Genomic DNA, 6,000 nt, shown 5'->3' with positions numbered 1-6,000 from the left:
GTAACCTGCACATTTGAAAACTTTTGAATGTTCACAATTAATCATTGATCATAGTCAGTATTTTTGACAGTAAAATAGATATGAATTGCAGTGACTGAATCCAGATTTGTGAGTGGTTTAATGTGTTTTTGTAATGGATGTTTCAGAGTTTCTGAAGTGAAAGTCCAAGGAAGAGAAGACAACGAGAAGTAGCTTTTTTGTGTGTTTCATGGTTTATAGGCCTACTGGGGAAACTCGCCATGTAAAAAAACGAGTAACGCATCCAGCTTGGTACCTCTATGGTGATGTGGAAATCCGAGCATTGTTAATAAAGAAATTAATTGTGTGTGTGTCTTTTTTTTTATTCCTTTATCATGTTGCTTATAGTAGACCAAATTTAATTAAAATACCCAGGTGATAATTTCAACATAAATTGGACTATGTGCATAGCTGCTTCTCACAGGCAAAGTATAAATATTCACCATCCTATGGCATGCGTGTTCACTAGTCAGTTATGGCAAAAGAAATCACTGACTCAAAGCATAATTTGCTTGGTAGACATAATTGGAAATGGCCTTTTTAGTTATAAGTTTACGTTATTAGATTATAGTACTCGCTGAGAGATTATCTTCTGCATTTCTTGGCCCTGACATGATTAGGTCTGGAATACAGCATTAAGTGTGCTGCTCTGCTGTCAGCAGCATGGTAGTCAATGTGTTAAGCAGTCGTTTAGGAACTAGTGTGAAGTATATGCATCTGTACAGCCTTGGTTAAAAGATACAGCTAGAATGCTAATTACTGTTTCAGGAATTATCCTTTACACAGTTAAATATATTATGTTAAATATGTATCTGAAACTGAATTCATGAATAACTTTGTAGCCATTTAAATACAAATACCGCAAACCGAAAAATTGTCTTGAAATGGTAAGGGATATCAAATATAAGTAAATATTTTTCCTCGGTAAGATTAAAGTGTAAAATTGCTGATACCTAGTTGTTACCATGAGATCAGTGCTGGCCCCAGCAGAGCAATGTGCTGTGACCACCGGCACCTTCATGCCAGCCAACGGGTTAATACACAAAACAGGGCAGTGCAAGACTTGGTCCGTAATTGTCATTGGTTGAAGCAACTAAAATTAAATTTCTGAGGTATGCATGATTTAAAATCTTTGTATTGAAATGGCACTGACAGTGTGTAATATATTTTGCAACTGAGAATAGATAAAAATTTATGTGGGAATATATTTCAAGAAACCCTTTCAAACCAAACCTGACAATTATGTTGACACACCAGTAAACCCACCTGAATGGCACACTGGGTTACACAAGCATTAGCTGTAGAATAGGTAATTTACACAGAAAACTTTTCATACAAATTTTATTGTAAAGCACACTGAAGTTAAGGGAAAGATGCAATGCCTAGATGAGATAAACATGGACACACAATAACTCGTTTTGCTCAGATATATGGAAAATTAACTGTAGTATTATATGATGTATAACATATATATGACATACAACACATCTGAGGTGCAAATTTGTGGAGAGGAGAGATTGCATTGAACCTGTTGTGTATGGTGCATATTTTGTTGCAGTGCTGGGATGATGTCATCCAGATTTCAAAATTAGGGGTCTTGTAATGAAACTCTCATCAGTTTTAATATTTAAAAATAAACACGCCTGAAAAAGGAAGCTGAATAGGACTTTAAATTAAATTGCAAAAATTTTCTTGTTTTGCACATTCACTGCAGCTGACACTTAAAAGCTCGTGGCTAGTAGCTCTTATTGACCTTTGTGTCAGCCACAGTGATCATGTTGAAGATTTTAAAGTAACAAAGTAGTTGTTGACATTCTGGTATTAATGGATGGCAGCAGGAAACACAGCAATGAAATAATGTGGATGACTTAAACCAGGAATTAAACAAGTCTACATAGCTTTGAACACAGTCATTTCACACTTCTTAGTCACTGCATATTTGTGTGCTATAACTAATACAGCAACCTTTCATTTTCTCATCTTTGATCTGGGACACATGTCACATCTTACTTATTTTCCTAGAGCAACTCTAGGTTTACTAGATCCACATTTCAGAATTCTGGTAATTGTAGTCCTACTTCATGCTGAAAGTGTGGGTTGATTGCTGTCTCTTCAGATATGATCTCATCAGCTGCCATTTCAGAAACTTGAAGGAAAACTGTGATTATTAAATTTTCTGTCAGTGATGAATATATCACTAATGTATATACCACACAAATATTCATGATGCTATAGAATAGTGCAGGGCCATCTTCTGGAACACCTGTTGGGTAGACTAAACAGTGCACTTCACATCCAGTGCATCAGTTTCTTCATAGGTAGTATCATAGTACACTACTATCTCAGGCTTGATTGTTGCGATGCTCAGTGAAACAGCATTATGCCTTGGAGTCACTTACAAACAGTCTTCTTAAGTTTTTGAATGAAGGATATAAGTAAGTAATATATCCAAAAACAATTAAGTTTTACATTTTGCTGTAAGAAACTCGTTTGGAATCTTTCCTTTTATTATTATTTTGTACATGTGTGACCTTTTTGTGTCCTCTTCCCAGTTTGACAAGCACATCTGATTTACTTAATGAGGATATTTATGGTTACAAACAAAAAAAAGAAAAAACATGTGGTGACAATGCAACCTGCGAACAAAGATCATCTTCCAAAACTTTACGAGCCTAGGAAGTAAGCACAGTGATTTGGACATAATAGCATGTTTTAATAAACCAGATGTTTCAGTTATTACTGAGCACTGGTATACCAAAAAAGAACCTTATTATGCACCAATTAACAAAAATTTTCTGCTCGTCTTTCAGCAGGGATATCAAACCTTATGGTGATGTTGCAAAAAGTGCCAATAGTTGGTGCTCAATTCCTTACATGTTGAAGGTGTTACTGAACTTTCTGCGATAAGCTATAGATGGGAAAGCTAATCTCTATCAATTGCTTGTAGAGAGAGATAGTAAATACTCTGGGAAAACGGCTGGGTAATAATGCTGATAATTGTTCACAGTTTAATAAAACCTTATCTAACACAAATCAGTTTTCACTCTTAAGAATGGCGAGTGGCATACACTGATCTAACATTACTGATATGTAATACAGGGTACCCAGGACTTAGTACTGGGATACTTTCTTTTGTTGATTTATGTAAATGACAAAATACTGCTCCCTAAATTCAAGGATAGTTCTGTATGCTGATGCTACATCTATTGCATGCACGTGTAAAGGTCATGAGCAACTACAAAAACTATGAAACTGTATTACAAATGAAATAATTCAGTATTTCTATGAAAGTCATCTCATTGTCAGCACAAGATAGCAGCAGTAATGGATTTTCACCCCACAAGACAGATTTTGAAATTCAGTTGTGCACTGGAACTGATATTGTCATCAAAGAAAACTACTGCTTGGTTACAGTTAAACTTTCTATATTTAACATCTTATAACATGGAAACTACTTACAGTACAAGAACACAACTTGGTAGCATTAATGTCAAGGACATGAGGAAGAGAAATAATGCAGAATCAATTCAATTGAAACACTTTTAATGTTTCCAGAATGAGAAACATCCCCAAGGCTGTGACTAAGCCATGTCTCTGCTATATCCTTTCTTTCAGGAGTGCTAGTTCTGCAAGTTTCGCAGGAGAGCTTCTGTAAAGTTTGGAAGGTAGGAGACGAGATACTGGCAGAAGTAAAGCTGTTAGTACCGAGCGTGGGTCGTGCTTCGGTAGCTCAGATGGTAGAGCACTTGCTCGCGAAAGGCAAAGGTCCCGAGTTCGAGTCTCGGTCGGGCACAGAGTTTTAATCTGCCAGGAAGTTTCACTTTTAATGTGCTGCTATAGTACACCACACCAGTACCATTACTGGTGACGGTGATGGAGGCTGCTATGAAAAGCTTGCGATTTTATTCAAATCTGATGTGGCAAGTTAACAAAACTTTTTATCCATGTGAGTAAAATTATTGTGTAAAATTGATAGTGCAGCTTCTTACAGAAGTCTTTTTTCAGGGCCCTTCGGAGTCTTTCACTTACATGTCAACATATTTACTCCCTAATAGTATTTGTTGTTCATAATAGGGGTAATTTTACTCTGTTCAGTGAAATGAACTTGCAAAATACTGGAAGTAAAAACAATGTCCATGTAGACTATACATCCCTGCCTACGATTCAGAATGGAATATCACATTCTGATCGAAAGTCTTTAACAGGTTGCTGCTAGACATCAGGCAGAAAACTGAAAATCCTAAGGTAATAAAAATATACAAAGTAAAAAAAATATTTTATTAGCTTCTCCTTCTATAATTATAATTAAACATAAAGTTTCGACTCACAAATGCAATTTCTAGTTAATGTTAACACCAAGGTTCAAGTTAACAGGATTTTAATGTTACCATTATATGTACAGCTGACAGTAGTCATTGTAAAATTATGAAATGACTTGTACAAAGTATGAGAGAAAAACAGCACTTAAAAAAAAACCAACCTTTCTAGCTTTCAGGGTTGTTACTTCCTTCCTCTGGGAAGATGAATATAGTTTGTGACTGGAAATGAGGGGAAGATCGCTTACACCACCTGTATAGAACAATTATGTGACACATTCATGAGTACTGCTCCAATGTTTGAGATCCAGGCCAGATTTAAGCAACACATTGAAGCAACTCAGAGTCTGGATGCTATATAGGTTACCAGTAATTTCAAACTATGTGTGAGTATAATGAAGATGCTTGGCAAACACATGTGAGAATCAATGGAGGGAAAATAATGTTCTTTTTGTACAACACTATTGAGAAAATTTAGAAGGCATGAGAAATCTGGGCTCGGATGGTAGATAGCCTTTCTTCCCTCTCTCTGTTTGCGAGTGGAACAGGACAGAAAATGATTTGTAGTGGTACAAGGTACCCTCCACCAGGTACCATTTGGTTGCTTGTGTAGTATGTATGTACATCAAAATACGGAAGAAAATTGTGACTGCCAACTACATTAAGAAGTAATAGTTGAACTAACCTAAGCTTTGTGATTTACTTCAAATGTTTTGTCCCACTGATACACTCTGACAATCAGTGACTTGCATCTATAGCAGTCTTACAATTTTGAGATGTCAGTAGGCTTACTGCTTAGATCTATTAATATTCCCTCATTCAGCTCTTTTTATCTTAAGATCACTTAAACTGGATTTTTGAGAAACTACATACAGGGAGATGTGATTGGCATATAGCTGTCTGTTTACAGAAAAACAGCGATCAAAATTTAAGCATATCGGTAACACACACTGGGCAAGAGCACATATCTGGGCTAGAGCACTATACTGGATTTCGCCCCCTTCCCCTAGAAACCTTGGCTGGAGTAATAACTATTTGTAGCATAGTCTGAGGTCTACATTAGGTTGAAAAGCGATAATTTCGTCGACAGTTATGGAACACAGCGAATGAGAAATAATGGTTGTGATAACAGACAGACGTGTGGCTTTGCCTAATATTTGTTTGCGGCGTATTTAAATGCACTTTCCCACATTTAATGCATTTCTCATAATAAAAAAATGAAACTACTGGGTCATCCCCAAAAAACATATATTAGAAAATGAACAATCATCCGACGTGTTTTGATGCATATTATTTACAGATATCGTACACAAACTGGAAAAATGCAATGGGCGTTCCACTACGTATCCGTTACCATATTTGATTTGTTTTTCCGCATTTTCCACTGCTGGTATGGGTTCAAAGACAAATTCGTGCTGCAAACGTCTCAGTGGTAGTTAGCCTACATTGGTAAGCTGCAGTTCATGCGTTAAAAACATTTATACACATTGTCCTCAATGCGTAATATGTGTAATGCTATAAATCACTCTGCCTTTCGACCAATAATTTGTTATCAGTTGGCTTCAATCAATCACGTACGACTCTAATGTGTAACTTTGACTACGCTGCGGATTATTGTGTCACCATAATCCAGATTATTCGCATTCAAACCTTCTTTCCACATTTA

Source organism: Schistocerca americana, chromosome 8 (genome assembly GCF_021461395.2).
Source record: "Schistocerca americana isolate TAMUIC-IGC-003095 chromosome 8, iqSchAmer2.1, whole genome shotgun sequence".
Taxonomy (NCBI): Eukaryota; Metazoa; Arthropoda; class Insecta; order Orthoptera; family Acrididae; genus Schistocerca; species Schistocerca americana.
Note: the sequence above shows the minus strand (reverse complement) of the source record.